At 39.7% G+C, this 22,831-nt stretch overlaps 1 protein-coding gene and 1 pseudogene across 1 annotated transcript in view; one reads left to right on the top strand and one right to left on the bottom strand.

Moving 5' to 3' along the window:
- LOC136864292 (terminal uridylyltransferase 7) overlaps nt 1-22,831 on the top strand; it is a 482,777-nt gene that overhangs the window by 389,357 nt on the left and 70,589 nt on the right. The gene's annotated exons all lie outside the window — the stretch shown is intronic.
- LOC137498374 (piggyBac transposable element-derived protein 4-like) lies at nt 9,984-11,410 on the bottom strand (annotated as a pseudogene).

Raw genomic sequence — 22,831 nt, 5'->3', positions numbered from 1 at the left:
ACATCAATTTAGTCTTCAAAAGGCTAATTTCCATACCATACTCATTGTACCTATTTTCACGTTCCAAGATATTAGACTGCAGGCTTTCGGCACAATCTGCCATTAAGACCAAATAGTCAGCATAGGCCAGACTGCTTACTACATTTCCACCTAACTGAATCCCTCCCTGCCACTTTATACCTTTCAGCAAATGATCCATGTAAACTACGAAAGGTGAAAGATTACAGCCTTGCCTACCCCCTGTAAGTACCCTGAACCAAGAACTACTTCTACCATCAATTTTCACTGAAGCCTGATTGTCAACACAAATGCCTTTGATTGATTTTAATAATCTACCTTTAATTCCATAATCCCCCAGTATGGCAAACATCTTTTCCCTGGGTGCCCTGTCATATGCTTTCTCTAGATGTACAAAACATAAACACAGCTGTCTATTCCTTTCGTAGCATTTTTCAATTACCTTGTGCATACTAAAAATCTGATACTGACAGCCGCTGTGTGGTCTGAAACCACACTGGTTTTCATCCAACTTCTTCTCAACCACTGATTGCACCCTCCCTTCCAAGATGCTAGTGAATACTTTGCCTGGTATACTAATCACTGAGATGCCTTGTTAGTTGTTGCAATCCTTCCTGTTCCCTTGCTTATAGATAGGTGCAATTACTGCTTTTGTCCAGTCTGAAGGTACCTTACCAACACTCCATGCTAATGTTACTACTGTATGAAGCCATTTCATCTATACCTGCTGCTTTGTGACAGTGGAGTTTATTTTCCATCTCCACTTCCTCAAGCGTAATTTCACCAACATCATTTTCCTCTCCCCAAAGAGCTTGGCTGTTCGCAACACCACCAGGAAGATTTCCTTTTGCGTTGAGAAGATGTTCAAAATATTCCCTCCATCTCTCCAGTGATAGTGAGATCTATTATGAGTGCACCTGAGTTTCCCAAAATGCTGTTCATTTCCTTTTTCCCTCTATTCCTAAGATGAAACAATAATAATAATTATTATAATATTGAGAAAACATACTAAACAAGAACACAATTTTCAACTTGAAACTTGAAAAAAAAAAACATACAGTTTTAAACTAATGTACAGCACAGCATGTCACATCATCATATGAGTGTGAAAAACACTACGTGTGCGTACATGCATGCGTGTGTGTGTTTTTCCACCCTAATTTTGAAACAGTTTTTTCCATAATATTTAACAATTTCATGACATCATCCATTTGGAAAATACTCATGTTGTACTTTACTGTGTCCATCGCCTCTATTAATTTTAACAATGTAGGAACTGGTTCAGACTCTGGTTCATCAACACTATTTTTATTAGCTGGTGTTTTTTCTGTCATATTTTCTTCAAGATTTTTGTCTATTGTTATAGAATGACAGACTGCAATGTCTTTATCATTTTCTGCATTGGATATAAAGTCCATGTTGTTTCAATTGCCTACTTGCTGTTCGTTTCAACTTCCGATGCGATATCTTAAATCACGTGATGAAACTTGACCTTACGGAAACAATTGACGATTGTGTTTTGCTGCAGCACATTCCTAGCAGCTTTAATGAAATATGGTTATCGTCTCTGGTGTTTGAAGAGTAGGCAACCTCTTCTGCGTCAGTCTCTTTCTCTGCAATTGTTCCATACACTCAACCAGGAAAAAACTCACTTTCACATTTTGTAGATACAGTATTTCGGAGGGATGTCCTTATTTTTTAAATACAATATCAGTGGGATGCGCTGCACACTCATGTGTTTCTCACACCTAATATTGTGTTCCATGCATCTAGGTTAAGTTCCCCCTATGGCATTTCTAACCTTTGAACTGTAATGTCTTATCAGGGCAGTAAAATAGCCCCATTTCATTGGCTTTAAAATTGTCATCAGGGCTGTAGGTTGTGAGAATTGATGGAAGTGTGCTTTCCTACAGTTCAGTTGTATCACTTTTCACGCTGGCAGCCTCGCTTCACAAACTTCTTTTTTACCATTTGTTTTACATTGCACTGACGCAGGCAGGCCTTATGGTGATGATGGGATAGGATTGGGAAGGAAGCGACCATGATCTTAATTAAGGTACTGTCCCAGCATTTGCCTGGTGTGAAAATGGGAAGCCACGGAAAACCATCTTCAGGACTGCAGACAGTGGGGTTTAAAACCCACCATTTCTTGAATGCAATCACACATACCTGTAGACTAGGTGATGGCAATTCTTGAACTGCTCTGTCCAGCCATTTGATGGTTCAAAGATGTCAATTCCCATTTTTTTGTGGCAAATAAGCTGCCTGGGCTCGAACCATGGTTCTATTAATTGGCATGTTGGAACCAAGGGCTTGTAAAATAGGGAATCTGTCATCTGGGTGACAGTCTTAAACGCAGATCAGTGATTGATTGATTGATTGATTGATTGATTGATTGATTGATTGATTGATTGATTGATTCAAAATAATGTTTTCCAACTCTGGAAACTGGCCCTCACACATGCATTTTCGTTTGTCACCTATATCTTGTTCAGAAGCGGCTTCAGTTATTTTTCTTTTAGTCATTATCATCTTTAATTTTGAAGGAGTGATATTCAATATCCACTCAATATCTACGCGTTTGATATTAGGATTAAGGTCTATTTCTTGAGTAAATTTTAGCTTTCCTCATTGGTAATGTGCTGCGCTTCTTCTCTGTTTCAAAGATCAACAGACAACTCACGATACTTGATAGACTTTGAACACTGCAGTGGCTAAACTGCAATTGTTAAAACAAAACCACAGTGTGGAAAACTCAAGCCACTTAGTGCCTCAGGCTACCAAGTTATTAATACAACGAACAATAGTTTCATACTTCACACATGACATACTTGTTTACAAATGTTCATTTATTCTTTCTCCGAATCAATGCATAGTATAATTATATCATTGAATATTACTAGTTTCGGCTGTTCCTTGCAGCCATCCTCAGCTATTCACCGTAACTTATTAGGAGGACACAGTATCATTAAAATCAAATGGGGTTGAATCTCATAAGATAAGATTACAAAATATAAAAACAAAATACACATATAGAGTAGTTCAAAAAAATGTACTCACTGTTTGCATTTCAATCATTTCAAAACAAAAGGACTTACACTTACTAATCTCATGCGTAAGTATAATGTAATGGTTACGTTTGTCATGGGTAGGTGACACTGGCAATTCGCCATGCATGTGCAAGTGGTGGTGGCCAGAACAACCGACGACAGTCGAGTAGCGACAGTGGCCGTGGCATGGTTGTCACTTGCTGAACGCAAGGCTGTGTTGAAGTGCTACTGGAAGTGCGAGAACACTCAGGGGTACAAAGGCGGTGGCAGGAGGCGTTTGGAACACCTCCACCAAAACGTCGTACAATTACCTGTATTCGTGATAAGTTTGAAGCTGGCGGAACAGTGCGTGATGTGCACAAGGCAAGATCTGGCCGATCACGCACAGCTACATGCCCAGCGTCCAGTGCTGCGGTGTTGCGACTTTATATATGATCACCGCAAAAATCGACATACCAGGGCATGCGCGGAAGTGAGGTAAGCTGTTCAAGTGTGAGACGCATTTTTAAGGATGTAAAGTGGAAACTGTACGTTCTTCAACTGCTACAAACAATGAACGAAAGATGGCCCGGATTGAAGGACTGAATACTGCGATTGGTTTGAAAGCATGGTTTGCGAGGATGAGGATTTATCTGGGAAATTTGTGCTCTGACAAGGCGCAATTCAAACTTAACGGTATAGTAAACCACCACAACTGTGTGTACTGGGCCCCTGTAAATCCTCACATTCATGTGGACAAAGCTGTGCATGTATCGGGGCTTACTGTTTGGTGCGGCCTGTCATCGCGTGGTTTGATTGGTCCCTTCTTCTTTGAGGGTACCGTAACTGGTCATGCATACCTTGATATGCTTCAGACAAGGATTTTGCCTGCCATCCAAACCCTGTATAGCAACGAAATGTTTTACTTCCAACAATATGGACCCCTGCCTCACTACCGTCGAGATGTCGGGTTGTACTTGAACGGCATTCTACCAGGACGGTGGGTAGGTCGCAGGGTTGCTGCTGCTGAGGACCCACCTCGGTCACCTCATTTAACACGAATGGACTTCTACTTGTGAGGGATATTCAAAAATGAAATGTATCGACAGAAACCACGTACAATCAACGAGTAACATGACAAAATCGTAGCGTCATATGCTGACATGCCAGAGACACTGACAGCTGTAGTTCAGTCTGCACTTCACCGACATCAGCGTTGTATAAACGTTGCTGGTGGTAATTTTGAACATACTATGACATAACTCTTTCAGTGCATAAAAGGTGTACCTGTAAGTTAAATGTGTCAAAATGTATAGATTATCCAACATACATACATACATACATACATACATACATACATACATACATACATAATCATTATAGACTGTTATGCCTTTCAGTGTTCAGTCTGCAAGCCTCTGTGAATTTACTAAACGTCGCCACAATCCTCGATTTGCAACTAGTGTTGTGGCCTCATTTAGTTCTATACCTCTTATCTTTAAATCGTTAGAAATCGAGCCTAACCATCGTCGTCTTGGTCTACCTCTACTTCTCTTACCCTCCATAGCAGAGTCCATTATCCTCCTAAGTAACCTATCCTCCTCCATTCGCCTCACGTGATCCCACCACCGAAGCCGGTTTGTGCGCACAGCTTCATCCATCGAGTTCATTCCTAAATTAGCCTTTATCTCCTCATTCCGAGTACCCTCCTGCCATTGTTCCCACCTGTTTGTACCAGCAATCATTCTTGCTACTTTCATGTCTGTTACTTCTAACTTATGAATAAGATATCCTGAGTCCACCCAGCTTTCGCTCCCGTAAAGCAAAGTTGGTCCGAAAACAGACCGATGTAAAGATAGTTTCTTCTGGGAGCTCACTTCCTTCTTACAGAATACTGTTGATCGCAACTGCGGGCTCACTGCATTAGCTTTACGACACCTTGATTCAATCTCACTTACTATATTACCATCCTGGGAGAACACACAACCTAAATACTTGAAATTATCGACCTGTTCTAGCTTTGTATCACCAATCTGACATTTCAATTCTGTTGAATTTCTTACCTACTGACATCAATTTAGTCTTCAAGAGGCTAATTTTCATACCATACTCATTGCACCTATTTTCAAGTTCCACAGGCTTTCGGCACAATCTGCCATTAAGACCAAGTCATCAGCATAGGCCAGACTCCTTACTACATTTCCACCTAACTGAATGCTTCCCTGCCATTTTATACCTTTCAGCAGATGATCCATGTAAACTACGAACAGCAAAGGTGAAAGATTACAGCCTTGTCTAACCCCTGTAAGTACCCTGAACCAAGAACTCATTCTACCATCAATTCTCACTAAAGCCCAATTGTCAACATAAATGCCTTTGATTGCTTTTAATAATCTACCCTTAATTCCATAGTCCCCCAGTATGGCGAACATCTTTTCCCTCGGTACCCTGTAATATGCTTTCTCTAGATCTACGAAACATAAACACAGCTGCCTATTCCTCTCGTAGCATTTTTCAATTACCTGGTGCATAAAATCTGATCCTGACAGCCTCTCTGTGGTCTGAAACCACACTGGTTTTCATCCAACTTCCTCTCAACGACTGATCGCATCCTCCCTTCCAAGATGCCAGTGAATACTTTGCCTGGTATACTTTTTTTTTTTTTTTTTTTTTTTTTTCCTAGGGGCTTTACGTCGCACCGACACAGATAGGTCTTATGGCGACGATGGGATGGGAAAGGCCTAGGAGTTGGAAGGAAGCGGCCGTGGCCTTAATTAAGGTACAGCCCCAGCATTTGCCTGGTGTGAAAATGGGAAACCACTGAAAACCATCTTCAGGGCTGCCGATAGTGGGATTCGAACCTACTATCTCCCGGACGCAAGCTCACAGCCGCGCGCCTCTACGCGCACGGCCAACTCGCCCGGTGCCTGGTATACTAATCAATGAGATACCTCAATAGTTGTTGCAATCCTTCCTGTTCCCTTGCTTAGAGATAAGTGCAATTACTGCTTTTGCCCAATCTGAAGGTACCTTACCAACACTCCATGCTAATTTTACTATTCTATGAAGCCATTTCATCCCTGCCTTCCCACTATACTTCACCATTTCAGGTCTAATTTCATCTATTCCTGCTGCCTTATGACATTGGAGTTTATTTACCATCCTTTCCACTTCTTCAAGCATAATTTCACCATCATTTTCCTCCTCCCCATGAGCTTGGCTGTTAACAACACCACCAGGATGATTTCCTTTTACAATGAGAAGGTGTTCAAAATATTCCCTCCACCTCTCCAGTGATTCCCTGGGATCTATTATGAATTCACCTGAATTACTCAAAACACTGTTCATTTCCTTTTTCCCTCCCTTCCTTAGATTCTTTATTACTGTCCAGAAAGGTTTCCTTGCTGCTTGACGTAGCCTTTCCAGGTTGTTACCTGACTTCTTTTTGGATTCAACAACTATTTGTTTCGCTCTGTTTCTTTCATCTACATACAAATCCCTGTCTGCCTCTGCCCTTGTTAGGAGCCATTTCTGATAAGCGTTCTTGTAACGTTTACAAGCTTCTCTCACTTCATCATTCCACCAAGATGTTCACCTTTTCCCATCTTTACACACAGTTATTCCAAGGCATTCCCTGGCTGTTTCTACTACAGCATACCTGTATGCCACCCATTCACTTTCTATATCCTGAACCTGCTTACTGTCTACTGTTCGAAACTTCTCACTAATCATATCCATGTACTTCTGTCTAATTTCCTCGTCCTGAAGATTTTCTACCCTTATTCGTTTGCAGACAGATTTCACTTTCTCTACCCTAGGCCTAGAGATACTTAGTTCACTACAGATCAGATAGTGATCTGTCTCATCAAAAAATCCCCGGAAAACTCGTACATTCCTAACAGATTTCCTGAATTCGAAGTCTGTTAAGATACAGTCTATTATGGATCTGGTACCCCTAGCCTCCCATGTGTAGCGGTGAATAGCCTTATGCTTGAAGAATGTTTTCGTAACAGCTATACCCATACTAGCATAGAAGTCCAGCAAACGCTTCCCATTCCCATTAGCTTCCATATCTTCCCCACATTTACCAATCACCCTGTCGTATCCTTCAGTTCTATTCCCAACTCTCACATTGAAATCGCCCATTAGCACTATTCTATCCTTGCTGTTGACCCTGATCAGGATGTCACTCAATGCTTCATAAAACTTGTCAACTTCATCCTCATCTGCACCCTCACGTGGTGAATACATGGACACAATTCTAGCCCTAATTCCTCCAACTGACAAATCTACCCACATCATTCGCTCATTTACGTGCCTAACAGAAACTATGTTGCTTGCAATGGTATTCCTGATAAAGAGCCCTACCCCAGACTCTGCCCTTCCCTTTCTAACACCCGTCAAGTACACTTTATAATCTCCTATCTCTTCCTCGTCATCTCCCCTTACCTGAATATCACTTACTCCTAGCACATCCAGATGCATCCTCTTTGCTGACTCAGCCAGTTCTACTTTCTTTCTTCCATAAGCCCCATTAATATTGATAGCTCCCCATCGAATTCTATTTTGTTCGCCAAGTTGTTTCCAGGGAGTCCCTTGCCTGTCAAATGAGAGTGGGACTCCGTTACTGCCATAGATCCGAGGCTTGCTTAAAATGTTCTGAGCTCGGTAAATTCATGGAGCAGGATGCTACCCTACTTGCACATAGTGCAAGTGAGGATCTCTCCTCTAACGGTTATGGACCACCGGTGGATTGTATAGTCCTAGCCGCCTGAGCACAAGGAGGGCCAGGACTCAGAACATGTCCGAGATGCCCACTCCCATTCCATAGCAACTGGTATCCCGACTCTCAGGACCACTTATTAGGCCACTCAGCCGTTGCCCATGGTTCACGAACTAGGACGTGACTACAGTAACCCACAAACATGAACCATTATCCAACAGTGAGTCCATTTTTTAAACTACCCTGTATATAAACATTTTAAAAGTTCAAAATTTTACACTTCGAGTGATGTCTAGTTGATTTGAGTTCCAAAATGAGACTGTAGTTGGTTACAGAATTCATGTAACTTGATATTTAAAAATAATTCACTGTAGCTGCATTCAGATCAACACTTAATCACATGAAAGTGACATAGAATGTCATTGTCTAATAATCCTGCAAGAGAATCATTATAAATGTATGAATATTAAAAAGACTGTATCATTTAAAAAATGAAATTATCACAGTATTGATACTGGTATAATCTATTAATTGTTGAGGTATATGCTGACTAGTGTATAAATAAAAGTTTAATCTTCTTTAAGTTGTAATTAATTTAATATTATCCCAGTGGTTTGTAAAGCAGGTCGTATCCACCTATAAGGGCGTAAATGGAGGATATATAAAAGAAAGAAGAAATAAATTTTAATACAAATGGATGTAAAGTTATGGTAACGCAAGCAGGAAAAAAGAAAGAAAAATCTTACCATTCGAGGTTGCTGTGGAAACACCTAGCACAACTGTCACTGTCGACAGTATCTTAGAACGTGTTGCGGTTTGGCAGAGAAGGAAATGGGATGGGAGCTGTGGGAGGGAGGGAACAGTGGAGAAATTTAGGAGGAGGAAGAAGAGGGTGGGGAAAGAGGGGAACTGTTTGGGGTATCATTTGTATGGCCCGTATTAAATTTTTTAGCGTAATACTTATATAGTATGGGAATTATTTTTTTTTTGCTAGGGGCTTTACGTCGCACCGACACAGATATGTCTTATGGCAACGATGGGATAGGAAAGACCCAGGAATGGGAAGGAAGTGGCCGTGGCCTTAATTAAGGTACAGCCCCAGCATTTGCCTGGTGTGAAAATGGGAAACCACGGAAAACCATTTTCAGGGCTGCCGATAGTGGGATTCGAACCTACTATCTCCCGGATGCAAGCTCACAGCCGCGCGCCTCTACACGCACGGCCAACTCGCCCGGTATGGGAATTATTGACTGCGACGTTAGTGTTCTTGGAAATTTCATTCAAGTTAAAAGCAGAGTTAGTGAACTGATCTAAAGATATAAAATACTCCTCCAGAATGTAGAGGATGGGACATTTTTTGACTGATATAAAGAATATTTAGATCTTGTTGAATGTTAGTGAACTTATGATTTGATTCCTTAAAATGTAACCCCATATCTGTTATGGTTAACAGCATTAACGTGCTCTAAATATCGAGTGTTAAAATTCTTCGCTGTCTGACCAATATACGTGAAATTGCAGTTGAAATATTTCCATCTATACATTCCTGAACATTCAAATTTGTTAACAGGATTCAATGAACTGGAATTGTAAAATTTATGAAAATTATTGTTTGAGGTCCTGTATGCTATTCGAACATTGAATTTCTTTTTAGAAGGTTAGATATGTGGTGAATACTAGGATTAGTATAGGTAAAAACAGCGTGCTTTGTGGTTTTGGTTCCCTGATTAGATTTGATTTGGTTTTATATTTAATCTTGTTAATGAGTTTATTTATAAATTGAAGGCTGAAACCATATTGAACCCTTTTGCTGTCAGGCTATTTTCACCAGTCATGCCCAAAACACTCAGGCCATTTTTCATGATTATGCAGGTTAAAATGTAAAAAATTGCCATATAAAGGAATTCCCAGATAAAAATTTGAAAAAATCACGATAGTACATTATTCAATATAGTTTTAGGAAAAAAATTCCCAAAGTTATTCATGGCAAAGTTTACTCCAAAAAAAAAATTGCAAATTAGAATATATATTACAAAAAAATAAAAATCAGTTTCAAATACTAAAAAAGTAATCTGTTCTTTAGTGATACTTTTGATCAGCCATTCTGAAAATGAGAGCAATTAATCCTGTGTAACATGATATTTTTTTTTTTTTCTTATTTAGTCATTATTTATAGCACTTGACATAAAGAACTGTACATGTACCTTTCGGTGTCAGCATTTGTGTTTTGGAAAACACTCTCCATGCAGACCCTTGTTACACCTAGTGCATACTGTTCTGACCCTCTTCCTCTTTTCCTTAGTGCTGCAAACAACACAGTTGGACTCCTCCTCAGGAAGCTTCCTCACCCCCTTCGGTCCTCTTTGATCATGGATTGCACTTAATTTTGTGGTAATCCACTCCTCCTCTAGGCTCTCAATTATTGATACAGTATAGTGCAGTCTAGATTTTATTTTCCCTGATCCCTTATTGTTTTCCTTATAAAGAATGTAGCTGTTCAGTACCATTCTAGCAATGATATTGAAAGCCACCTTCTTCCAGTACCGTACAGTCCGCCTCTCATCAAGGTAACTGTATAACATCATGTCTGAGGTGTCAGTCCCATCCATGAATTTATTATTAGGATGTTATTATTGCTGGTTTAGAATTGCTGTTGGCACTGTTGTGGGTTGTTGGAATTTCCTGTTCTTGGGCTATTACATGGCTAGATAGGAGAATGACTGGGTTCTTCTGGGACTTCTTTTCTTTTCTCGGAATGCACATGCTAACATTGGACCTGACCTAAAATACCGTTTCTGTCCATCAGAATTTTTTTTTTTTTAAATTCTGAGGTGAATATTTCCTATTTCTTGTAACAGTTCCTGTTATATATGTACCAAGAAGGTATAGATGGCGCACAAGTGGTACAGGCATGAAATAGTTGTCAATAAAGACATGGTAACCCTTGTTGAGGTAACCACCCATCACTAGGAGCTTTTTCACAACAGTGTATCCCAAACCATGTTTTATAATATTGTCTCTGTCTTCTTGAGATCTGGCACCCCTGTAGGTAAAGAAACCCAGGTAGTAATTGGAAACAGAATCACACAACATCCAAACTTTGATCCCCCAGCGGTGGTGGTGTTTGTTGGGCAGGTATTGGAGAAGGCTGGTTTTATTTTTAGTTCCTACAAGAGACTCATCAATGCTAATCTCCTGACGTGGTGTATAGTGGTGCCTAAATACCCTGTTGGCATGATCAACTAATGGTTGATACTTTGCACAGGGATCATATCCTGTTTCTCCTGGCCCTGGCAATCCCTCATTGTTCACAAGATGAAGGAACCGCAGCAAGTGGGAGAACCTATGTTTAGTAAACATTTTAGGGGAACAAAGGGTTGAACTGAGAAGGAAATGTAGACCAGTAAGAGGCAATGGTTGGTTTTCTGTTGATACCCATATTAAGAAGACATGCAATAAATCCTTTCATTTCAGACAGTGTGATCCTGACCCAATTCTTTAGAGAGGCAGGAACGTTATCTCCCTTACTTGTGATGAATTGCTGGGCATATCGATTAGATTCTGTCACCATAAGTGATAGAATAAAATCTGTGAAAAACAAACGGAAGTAGGCTATTGGAAGAGACTCAGGAGGTGGCATGTGTTTGGGCCCAGATAATTCATGATATTGAAATGGAAGAGAGAGAGGATTTTCAGGTGACAGAATCTTTCTGTAATCTTCATCATCCATATCATCATCACCACTGTCAGATATGCTGTGAGCATTTATTGGGGTTGTTTCTGGAGCACCATCATCACTATCTATAAAATCCCAATCACTCTCGGCTATAAAGTCACTGTCATCGTCTAAATATTCTAAATAATCCAAGACTTCGGAATTATTTAGCCTAGAACTTGGCCCAGCCATAAAAAATTAGGCCCACTCGCGGGACGAAAATCTAATAACACGAAATGTTAAACTAAACTTCACTTCAGAACACCGATGAATGTTGAATATAAACAAAATATAACAAACAATAAACTACTATTAAAATGGACACAATATAACGAAGGAAAACACGTATTTTGAAGCTTAAACAGGACTATACTCTCAAACAGCACACTTCAACTCTCCATGCGGTAAACATACACGGTTTTATAATTTCATTTGTTTCAAACAGATGAGCTTAGAGTCTCTATCTCTCGATAAAAGTGTAAACTAATTCCAAAAGCTACTATTGCTGCCTTTTCCTGACATCTGGGAGTCTATTATAGTACTAATACAGCCATCCGAACACAGAGCCAATGGATCGACATTTCAGCAATACCACTCGAGCCGATAGATCGGCTCGCTGAGCGTATAAGTGTTAAAGTTATTTGCTGAATGATGTTTAACACATTGCCATACCTTGATGGAACCTTCTGTCCTGCGATCGTAAAGTGTTAACATACTTTGGCGGGCACTTCCATCCTGGTGCATGGAACATTTATAAGTTCATTATCATGGTTAGCTGGTCAGAGAGATTTATTCTGTTTGTTTTGCAACCTACCCAAGATATGTCAGATGATAACCTGAACCTATTTTCTGTGTGTAAATAGTAACTCTGAGCAGAAATATGGAAAATAAAAGGCACCTCAGTTGGCAACTTGTTGTAAACAATCATGGCGACATTCAAGCGCGGCATGGATGAGGTTATTTGTAATTGGCTTGAAAATAGTGATGAAATGAAATGAAATGAAATGAAATGAAAGGTCGTATGGCTTTTAGTGCCGGGATATCCCAGGACGGGTTCGGCTCGCCAGGTGCAAGTCTTTCTGTTTGACGCCTGTAGGCGACCTGCGTGTCGTGATGAGGATGAAATGATGATGAAGACAACACACACACCCAGCCCCCGTGCCATTGGAATTAACCAATTAAGGTTAAAATCCCCGACCCGGCCGGGAATCGAACCGGGGATCCTCTGAACTGTAGACCAGTACGCTGACCGTTCAGCCAACGAGTCGGACAAAATAGTGATAATGTAAGTGGAAATGATTCTCTGGGAGGTGAAAATACTTCTTCTTCAACTGACAGTGATAAAAGTGATTCCGATTTCAGTTCAGTTCTGTGGTGATGGTGCCAATAGAAACTATGGGACAAAACCAGAATGCAACAAGAGAGGGTGAGAACTCTAGTAATGATATTTGGAATTGGAATCTTTTTGACAATAAGCCTGTTCCTGTAACATGCAAATCAGTTTGTGAAATTTAGTCTATAGAGCGGAGGAGGTTGGGGAATAATCCAAAGGAAATGGAAGTAGTGAATGAATTTCTAACCCCACAGTTCTGGGATCACGTTACTAAGGAAACCAATGCCTACATCTCTGCATTTCTTGCTAATTTAATTGCTTCCCATGAAACCAGTAATACTTACAAACAAAAACATTGGTTTCCTATTACTATAGACGAGCTGAAAACTCACTTTGCTGTGTGTGTTCTTATGTTACAGACAAAAAAGCCTACAATGCAAGATAACTGGTTGAAATGTAGAGTAATATAAACTCCCATATTTAGTGAAACCATGCCATTCAAGTGCTTTGTTTCTATAAACAAATTCTTGCATTTTAGTACAGACTACTCCGAATCAAAGCATGACAAATTAAGAAAGGTTAGACCTGTTGTAGATTTACTTCTGGACAAATTCAAGTTTGTGTGTATTCCAGGAGAAAATATTTGCATTGATGAATCGGTGATGAAATTCAAAGGTAGACTGTCGTTCGTTCAATATAATCCATCCAAGAGAGCAAGATTCGGCATAAAGGTGTACAAAGTTTGCTCTTCAGAGAACGACTGTTGCTGGAATTTCAAAATATATACTGGGAATGATTATGAGGGAGGATCTGTCTGCAGTGATTTACTAGTTAGTGAAAGAATTGTTATTGACATGTGTAAGGATCGTCTGGGTGTCTGGAAAACTTTGTACATGGATAAATAGTACAGTTCACCGTTTTTGTACAGGATTCTCCTGGAACATAACACACATGCTATTGCACGGTTAAAGCAAACAGGAAACGTATGCCTACTAAGTTCAAGGAAACACAGGTGAAGAAGGGTAAACTTAATTTTGCTTCAGCAAACAAAATCCTAGCCGTAAATCCTAGCATGATAGACCAGATTTTGTTACAGTCCAATCAAAGAGAAAAGAAGAAGCTGAAACCCAATTATAATGGTGGAACGGGTGGGGTCGACTCTCACTGGCGTCTTTTCCACTCATGAGGAAGTATGTAAAAGGCTATAAACAGATGTACGTCTGCGTCATTGATATCGCATTATTGAATTCCTTTCTCATTTTGCAAATTCTCAACTCAGAGAATAAACACTTCACAGCATTCCGCATCAGTGTTGTAGAACAGTATTTAGAAGGTGTTCAAATACTGCAGAACCCCTGCAGAGCCCCCCCCCCCCACACACACACACACACACTGGTACCACCCTATTGAGAATTCAAAGTCAACATTCTGGGCACTTCCCATCCAAAATTGCCCCTACAGAGAAGAAATTGGTGCCATCCAAGTGATGCAAGGTGTGTTACGCACAGGGTCTAAGGAAGGAAACCTCTTTTCATTGCATCAGATGCATGGTTGTCCTCCATGTTGATTTCTTGGTGTACCACACAAAAAATTATTTCTCCAAACCATAAAAACATGATAAAACTTGAAAAATGATTTCATGTGTGTCTTCAAGTTTCCTGTATGTGATTAGTCTCATTTATGTTAAGATGACTGAAAAATAAATCATATGTAAGGGAATATTTCCTTTCATGTATAATGGTAGGCCGAAGGGTTAATTCATCTTCAAGATCAGACTGAGATATAGGAATGCATGCATGCTGTGATACGAAGCTTTTTGTGTGAGTTGGGGTGTGCAGAGTCTGCCCTGATGGTGGTGGAAGTTGAATAGGTTTCCTAAATACCGGTATCTTAAATTTGAGATGATAGTCTTCTCTAGTTAGCCCGCCTGGTGGCCATGATCGTTAAGGCGCTGAAGTCTAAAACGGTCTAACACCGAGGTTAGCCGGTTCGAGTCCCGTTGGTCGAAAAAATTTTCACCATCAGAATGTTGGCCGGCAGGGTAGGGGAGGTGGTGGTATACAATTTCTAATCACTAGATTGCGTGCCAAAAGCCTGGATTAAATTCCAAACCTCTCCGCAGTGCTCATATGGAGTGAGGGCATATGACGCTGTTGATGGTGATTCGTCCGTCGGATGGGGACGTTAAGCCTTGAGCAGACCCCTTGGTGCTATTCGACAGGAGTAGGCTATGTGCCGGCACCGGGTTTCACCCTCTCCCTACTATCATATATCACGTCATTCATTTCATCTCTCATTAACTCCTCTGATGAGGTTGACGTCAGGAAGGGCATCCGGTCATAAAAAACCGCCACGACAAATTCATCTCACCTCATACCCGACCCCGTAGGGAAACGGGACAAGGGCTGGACAAACAAACAGTCTTCTCTAGTTATGGTCAGGTCAAGATAATTAATGGATTTGTTATTCTCCTTTTCTACAGTAAATTTAATGTGAGAATCTGTGTTTTTAAGTAACTGTGATGTTGATTCACTGTCATTTAACCATTTGTCCACCACCACCAGAACATCTGTATATCTCAACTAGCATTCTATACAATATTAGGTATGCTACAGATATTAGTGTATTCTAGATGATCGATGTATATCTCTGCTAAGATCCCTGAGGCCGGCGAGCTCATGGGAAGACCATATTGCTTGTAAATGTCATCATTGAAACCAAAGTAATTATTATTTAGAACACATTCTAAAATATTCATAAATTCTTATATTTCAAGAATGCTCTTATTGCTGTATTGTCATAGATTGTTGTTAATAATAGCCAGGGGTAGAAGAAAATAGAAATAATTCAGTAGCCAGCCCCTTTTCATCAGGAGCCAGCACATTTTTCACAAATATACATTATGAACACCACAGGTTAGACTATCGTCGCCATAAGACCTATCTGTGTCGGTGCGACGTAAAGCCCCTAGCAAAAAAAAAAACAAAAAAAACAGGTTAGACTAGGATAAAGCAACGTATTATTTTTGAAATGTGACCTTAAGTAGTATAGTCTCATCTATATATATAAAGTAGCTTGTCCTGACTGACTGACTGACTGACTGACTGACTGACTGATTCATCATCGCCGAGCCAAAACTACTGGACATAAAGAAATGAAATTTTGGGCATAGATTCATATTAAGATGTAGGTGCTCGCTAAGAGAGGATTTTTGGATATTCCATCGCTAACGGGGTGAAAAGGGGGGTGAATTTTAAAATGAGTGTGTCTATATCTCAAAACTTTAAAAGTTTACAGATGTGATAATTGGTATTTAGAATCTTCATTAAAAATAAGGAAACACGTATTTTTTTGTTTTCAGACAATCCCAATAGGAGGGGTGAAAAAGGGTGAAAAAGGGGTTGAATGCCTTTAATCCGGATACACTACTTATATCTCACAAACTGAAGATATTACAGACCTCAAAATTGGTACTTTTGATCGCTGTGAAAAATAAAGGAACACACATATTTTTGTTTTTGGAAAATCCAATTAATGCGAGGGTGAAAGGGGGGTGAATTTTTAAAATGAGTGCATCTATATCTCAAAAGTTTTAAAGTTTAGAGATGTAAAAATTAGTATTTAGAATCTTCATTAAAAATAAAGGAACACGTATTTTTTGTTTTCGGAAAATCCCAATAGGAGGGGTGATAAGGGGTGAAAAATGTGTTGAATGCCTTTAAAGAGAATACATATATCTCAGAAACTGAAGATATTACAGACCTCAAAATTGGTACTTTTGATCGCTTTCAAAAATAAAGAAACACAAATTTTTTTGTTTTTGGAAAATCCAATTAATGCGAGGGTGAAAAGGGGGGTGAATTTTTAAAATGAGTGCATCTATATCTCAAAAGTTTTAAAGTTTAGAGATGTAAAAATTGGTATTTAGAATCTTCATTAAAAATAAAGGAACACGTATTTTTTTGTTTTCGGAAAATCCCAATAGGAGGGGTGAAAAGGGGTGAAAAATGGGTTCGGATGCCTTTAAAGAGAATACTTATATCTTAGAAACTGAATATATTACAGACCTGAAAATTGGTATTTGGGATCTACTTTAAAAATAAAAAAAAACAGGTATTTTTTCGTTTTGGGAAAATCCAAATAATGGGGGGTGAAAAGGGGGGTGAATTTTTAAAATGAGTGTGTCTACATCTTAAAACTTTAAACGTTTACAGATGTAAAAATTGGTGTTTAGAATCTCCCTTAAAAATAAAGGAACACGTATTTCTTTGTTTTCTCTAAATCCCAATAGGAGGGGTGTAAAAGGGTGAATAATGGGTTGAATGCCTTTAATGAGGATACATATATCCCAGAAACTGAAGATATTACAGAACTGATAATTTGTAAATGGGATCTCCTTTAAAAATGTAGAAACACGTATATTTTTGCTTTTGGAAAATTCAATTAATGGCGGTTAAACAGGAGTGGCAAATTGGGGTGAATTTTTTGAAAGACTATATTTACAGAATATCTGAGAAGCGTAAAATGCTACAGACGTAAATAGTGGGTATCTGGAATCTCCTGTAAGTGTAAAGAAACATAGGTGATTTGTCTTTGGAAACTCCACTTAAGGGGAACTAAAATGGGATGAAATTTTAAAATGAGAATTTCTACAGTATATCTCAAAAAACTTAACATGTACAGAAGTGAAAAATGGTCATTTTTTTATCCCATTAAAAATAAAGAAAAGTGTATTTTTAGTTTTCGGAAATACAACTTGGGTAGTGGGGGGGTAAAAGTGACTGAAAATGGTGTTGAATTCTTTTAATTAGGCTACTGATATCTCAAAAATGAAGATGTTACACACGTGAAATTTTATTTTTGGAATCTGCTTTAAAAGTAGACAAACACGTATTCTCGGAAAATCCAATGAAGGGGATTTGGAGTGTTAAAGGATAGAAAAAATTAATTGACTTAATTGTATGAGAATACATACATCTAATAAAAACTAAAGTTGTTACAGACATGAAAATTGGTATTTTGATCTCCTTTAAAAACAAACAAAAGCGCGTTTGGGGGGAAACAATCTTGGGGGGGAGGGGCGGGAGTGAAAAGGAGTTGAATTCCTTTCATGAGGACACATAAATCAAGAACTGAAGATTAGAGTGGTGATAATTGGTATTTAGAAGATCCTTTACTATTAAAGGAACAAGTATTTTTTGCTTTAATATCACTTTGTGAGGGAGGGGGGGGGGGGTGTGGAAGGAAGTTAAAAACGTGAATTATTTTTAAGGGGATACTTATATCTCAAAACTGAAGGTAATAAACGTGAATATTGGTATTTGGAATCTCCTTTAAACATAAAGAAACATGCCTTCTTTTTATTTTTTGGAGGGTGGGGGTAAATAAACTTAACGGCGGTGGGGTGTAAAAGGAGGTGAGACCAATTGATTTTACTGTTCATAATGTACTTATAAGGAGCCTCCGTTGCTCAGGTGGCAGCGCGCCGGCCTCTCACAGCTGGGTTCCGTGTTTCAAATCCCGGTCAATCCATGTGACATTCGTGCTGGACAAAATGGAGGCGGGACAGGTGTTTCTCCGGATACTCCGGCTTTCCCTGTCATCATTCATTCCAGCAACACTGTCCAATATTTCATTTCATTTGTCACTCATCGATCATTGCCCCAGAGGGGAGCTTTGGCAGCCGGCACAATTCCTATTGTCGCTGCTAGATGGGGCTTTATTCATTCCATCACTGATCCTGTCGAATGATAGGAAACAGGCTGTAGACTTGCGATGTACTTATTCTGATCATAAACCGATCATTTTTAATCTTTCCTGGGTTCTTTTTCAACAGCCATATTTTCCTTCTGAGAACGTTCTTAGATTAGAATAAAAATATAAACACATTTGAAATAAACGATAGGAATGAGATTGGCCGTCAAATTGTTCACCTCTATAATAAGGTCAATAATACACGGAGGTATGTTATTCGTATCGCCAGAAATTCCGCACACTTGCCTACGCGCAACAATGGTGCTGGTCACATTGTTAGCAATGACAATGGCAGCAGATGTATTTTACCGCCAAGTAGCGGTCTTGCATATTGCTGTGGGGTCCAGAACATCAATAATAATAATAATAATAATAATAATAATACCTAAATTCAGTTAATTTCAACCACCTTAATAATAATAATAATAATAATAATAATAATAATAATGACCGTCGTCAACATGTGCGGACCGTGCTGGAAACGGGTCCTGGACAGGTAATGACTACGATTGCTGTCCGGCCGCCGGTTTAGTACCGCCAAGGCACCTAAGAGGACACCACACCGGATCTCCTCAAGGATTTGATCCACATTAAAAATGCTTATAGGAACCCAACTGACCGGGTGGAATACCTGGACCTAGCCCGGGAAATACGAAATCGATTGCTGGAAAGAAAGATTGAAAAATGGGAGGAATGTTGCCGTAATCTCTCAGTAAACGAGTCAGATCACGAATATCGGCGGGTTGTATATAAAACGATAAGCATTCAATTATAAATTTCAGTATATTACCGTAGCGAAGCACGGGTATCTTGCTAGTTTCATATAAGAATGTAAATTTATATTTTAAGATACACTAACCCTAATAATCACCGGTCACCTTCAAGGTGAGCATCTTTTAAAATTACACTACATGTGCCTGTTTGATTTCCCACCAGTAACATTCAACTTGCTTAACAATACAAACAAACCTTCAAAATCAGTGTAGGGTCTGTTTCTTTTTAGCATTCATTTTCTTGACGGACCTCGCTAAAAGTGCACATTCAGGATTTTTCATGAAACTTTCAGCCTCCTGCCGGCCCCGCGGTGTAGTGGTAGCGTGCCTGCCTCCTACCCGGAGGCCCCGGGTTCGATTTCCGGCCAGGTTACGGATTTTGACCTGGATCTGAGGGCTGGTTCGAGGTCCACTCAGCTTACATGATTCTACATGATTACAGTTGATGAGCTATCTGACGGTGAGATGGCGGCCCCAGTCAAGAAAACCAAGGATAACGGCCGAGAGGATTCGTCGTGCTGACCGCACGACACCTCATAATCTGCGGGCTGAGCAGCGGTCGCTTGGTAGGCCAAGGCACTTTGGGGCTGTTACGCCATTTTTTCAGCCTCCTAACATTTCGAGTGAGGGTAGAATTTTTCGTTTGTTTTAAACATTTCCAGTTTAAATGGTCCTGAAAATCCGGATACACCTTTAGAATGTTTGTCGGCAATACTACGAAAGTTACTGCATAATTTACACTTCGAAATTCCTTCTTCATAGCACAGCCACGGTAGTCATTCAAGCTACGATTCTCTGCATTGTGTATCATTCTCATACTTCTCTGAATCAGTAACATTCAGCTTGCTTAACAATGTAACCAAACCTTCAATATCAGTGTAGGGTCTGTTATTCTTTGCAATTTGATAAGATGCCATGAACAATGCGTTCATATGCTGTAACATTAGCATTCATTTTCTTTACGCACTTCGCTGAAAGTGCTGATATTTCCGTTTGCCTGAAAATTGAAATTTCGACGTATTTTTGATGTTTGACCTATCATTGTCTTGAACAACATAAATTTCACGCTGGTCATTGTCGTCCTGAACTCTACAGTCGGCACTTCCATCAAGTGTTTTCTCACATTCACGCCCTTTTGTATCACTTTGTGTTACATTTACGGGCCCTATTTACGAAGAAATCTGAAAGAAGGCACTGTTACTCGCATCAGTCAGTATGTGCGGTTTTGTTCATTTCATTTTGCCGATTTTCTCAAGTATAGCACAGAAACGTAAAATACACCAGCGTTAAATGGCTTCCGAGTTCGCGGGCTTCGATATCTGATGCTACGTTGCAAATTTTTCGTAAACGCACAGGAATAAACACGACCGTATTTATAAAGTGCACACCGTTCAATACCAAGATGCTGTAATTAAATTAAAAGTGTAAATATTGTTCGGTGAAAATAGAAGAATTGATAAACACGTCATTCCGTATGTTCTAAATGCAAAGAATGAATTCCACGGGAATTTATCAGCACTGCTTAGGCGGCAATAGTTGAGGAACGGCTAGTCACGGGAAGGATGGCGGTAATGTAGTGTTTGTGGAATTATTTCACTTAGTAGTTCTCTGCATTTCTCCACAACTCTGGTCTGATCTTTGTACTCGGCTACCGATAGCTGATCATCTGTAATGGAACTCGATGTGTTACGATATGTCCACATGTAAGGATACTTGTTGGACAAGTTACACCGATATCTCCCATGACCGCTAGGCAGCTCCCGCGCAGAACTGAAACGTCCAGTTCCAAGGTACGAAGAGCAATTACAGAATTCAAGACTGCTAAAAGCACAGAAAATGTTTATTGCACATATTAGAATATATGAGCTACAGAAAACAACGTGAAACACCACACGCCTTGTTACTTTGTAAAGTGATGGGAACGTACATGTAAGGGAACTCCGGATTTCAAAAAATAAATTTTAAAAACCGAATTTGAAAATTCAGGCGCCAGTTAAAAATTTCCAGGCTCCATGGCGACTGGGCGCCCGGTATTTTTCGACCCCTGATAATAGCTATAGTTTCTGTAATGAGATTACTGGGATACACATTGGTGATGTTTATTTATTTAGCCTTTGGCTGTACATATCAATATTAGTCAGAAAAAAAAAAAAAAACATTTTTACATTATTTACAGTTTGACTTTCAAGTTGTTAATAAAGTCTATTACAGCTGGACCTGCTTCCACAAAGTCACTGATGTTGCCACTATAGGAATACGTCGGGCAGTCATTCACTATGTGCCGTATGGTCTGTCTGGGAGCACCACACTGCATTCTGGCGAAGGTATATGTCCCCACTTTTAGAGAAGATCTGCACATCTGCCATGGTTTGTTCTTATCCTGTTCAGTGTTGACCATGTTTTCCGGGATAGGTGAAAGCCACTTGGTGGTGTTGTGATGTCTTGCAGCTGATATGGAATGCTTTTTATTAATTCATCCTTCCAGGTTTGTAAGAGGTTGAAATTATTGTTCACCAGGTGTCTCGCTGTCCGGATGGAGGGATTCCGCGAATGTAAACGCCTGGCTTCAGCAGCAATGATGTCCTGGTGTATTGGTAGCTGGTCGTTTGCATTTATCTTCTTATACTCCCGGAGTAAGGCGTGTTTTCGTTTAAGTTCCGCTGGTGGAATGTGACTCAGTGCTGGTAACCAGAATGTAGGTGTTGATTTTACTGTGCCAGATACAATTCTCATTGCCTGATTCAATTGGGCATCGACAAGTTTGGTATAGCTGCTATTGAGCCACACTGGAGAACAGTACTTAGCTGTTGAGTAGACCAGACTGAGGGCGGTGGTGCGTAAAGTGTCAGCTGACGAACCCCATGTAGTGCCACACAGTTTCTGAAGTATGTTGTTTCTAGACTTCAGTTTTTCAGCAGTTTTCTTCAGGTGTTTCTTGAAGGAGAGGGTTCTATCTAATGTGATTCCCAGATAGTTTGCTTCATTGGTGTGGGTCAAGCGATTTTTACCCAGGTACACTTCTAGTTCACGATTAGCTAGCTTATTGCATAAGTGGAAACATGTCACTGTAGTTTTGTTTGGATTTGGCTTCAGCCTCCATTTTCGGAAGTATTCTTCAAGAGTGCATAAATCAGTAGTTAGGGTATGTTCTGTGTTTTCGATCTGTCTATCCTGAGTAGCAATTGCCCAGTCATCTGCATAACCAAACTTTCTTGATATGGTTGCAGGCATGTCAGAGATATAGAGGCTGAAGAGAAGTGGGGCCAAGACAGAGCCTTGAGGCAGCCCATTGTCAAGTTTCTTCTTATTACTGATGGTGTTTCCCAAAATTACTTGGAATCTGCGATTCGTTAACATGTTATCCACAAGTCTGGCTATTTTTCTACAAGGTATTGTGCGTAAAAAGGATAATATGTAGCAATTTTGAAGAATATTTGAAAATATTACATAATTAGGTGAAATTTTTAATTTTGTTTGCAAGGAATT

Source organism: Anabrus simplex, chromosome 2, assembly GCF_040414725.1.
Source record: "Anabrus simplex isolate iqAnaSimp1 chromosome 2, ASM4041472v1, whole genome shotgun sequence".
Taxonomy (NCBI): Eukaryota; Metazoa; Arthropoda; class Insecta; order Orthoptera; family Tettigoniidae; genus Anabrus; species Anabrus simplex.
Note: the sequence above shows the minus strand (reverse complement) of the source record. Positions and strands in the feature narration are given on the sequence as shown.